General features: G+C 42.4%; 1 pseudogene across 1 annotated transcript; it reads left to right on the top strand.

The window, feature by feature from the left end:
- Window positions 1-8: 8 nt before the first annotated feature.
- Window positions 9-1,453, top strand: LOC110287746 (annotated as a pseudogene). Its single transcript, XR_002377246.2, has one exon. The product of XR_002377246.2 is annotated as a protein CDV3 pseudogene (transcript).
- The last annotated feature ends 6 nt before the right edge of the window (window positions 1,454-1,459 follow it).

Below are 1,459 nucleotides of genomic sequence, written 5' to 3'. Positions count from 1 at the left end.
GTGGGCCCCGCCTGCAAGGCTATAACGAAGGATGGAAATGAGTGGAAAGAATTTGAGCAAGGAGAGGTTGATTACAGCGGATTAAGAGTTCAGGCAATGCAAATGAGTGAAAAGGAAGATGATGATAAAGAGAAGAGAGAAGATCCAGGAGATAATTGGGAAGAAGGTGGAGGTGGCAGTGGAGCAGAAAAATCTTCAGGTCCCTGGAATAAAACCGTTCTGGTACAAGCGCCTCCTGCTCCAGTAACAGTTACAGAAACCCCGGAGCCAGCAATGCCCAGTGGTGTATTTAGGCCTCCTGAGGCAAGGCTAACCACAACAAGGAAAATGCCACAAGGACCACCGGAAATATACAGTGACACACAGTTCCCATCCCTGCAGTCCACTGCCAAGGATGTAGAGAGCCGGAAGGATAAAGAAATGGAGAAGAGCTTTGAAGTAGTAAGACACAAAAATAGAGATAGGGAGGAGGTTTCAAAAAACCAGGCCCTTAAACTTCAGCTAGACAACCAGTATGCTATGCTTGAGAATCAGAAGTACAGCCACACACAGTATAGGTAAGGAATGGTCTTTGCTAAGCCATCCAAGGTAACTAGACCACAGCTAACCACCAAGAACAGCCATTCATCATTTTGATTTCTGGATCTAAAGTGACTAATTGAAGACCTCAAGTCCAGTAACTGTCCCTGTTGCACTATGGAAGTTCAAGAGTCACGACTGATCTTGATGTGTGTTGGATTTAGGGGTGTTTCATTGTCTTAAATATTTGTGAATTAGATTCAACAGTGTTTGCACAGTTGCTCTGCGTATAAAACCAAACCTGCAGCCAGTGGTCATTCAAACATCTTTATGTTCAGATATTGAGTCTTCGCAAGGTTGACTACCTCAGATTTGCTGCCCTTAGTTGTAGNTTTCATGTGGATAACATCTATATAAGGTTACAGCTACTAGTGTCTGTGTGAACCTTGAAACNAACTCTACTGGATTCCTGTCAGAAAGCCTTCAGAAGTCAGCCATCTGGGTTCTGATCCGCTGTAAATGATGAAGAGGTAAGTGACCTTAATTAACCTGTTCTGTGCAACCTAAGGCATACTCTGTAGGCTGTGGCTATGTTAGACTCCCTGGAACAAGTCTCTGTCAGAAATGATGTGTTTGGATCATCTGTGTGGGGCTTATGATTTATAATTTAAGTTTTTAGTTGTATGAGGTAACTGTGGATTTAATTCAACCAAACTCGGTTCCACCAAATGGGGGATAGTCTTATTTCTTTGAATAATTTTTCATTCAGATAATGCTTGTACGGTTCCACATTAAGGCCTTGCTTTGACTTGGAATAAGTTCTTTAAGGGCATATTATGTGGAGAAATAGTCTGAAAGAAGCATTGGAATTGTGAAGTGCCCTATGAATTTGCCAATCCTTAGGTGGAACCAGATAGCCTTTGATGCATATAAAGGACAG

The sequence above is a fragment of the Mus caroli genome, unplaced genomic scaffold, assembly GCF_900094665.2.
Source record: "Mus caroli unplaced genomic scaffold, CAROLI_EIJ_v1.1 scaffold_20338_1, whole genome shotgun sequence".
NCBI classification, from domain to species: Eukaryota; Metazoa; Chordata; class Mammalia; order Rodentia; family Muridae; genus Mus; species Mus caroli.
Note: the sequence above shows the minus strand (reverse complement) of the source record. Positions and strands in the feature narration are given on the sequence as shown.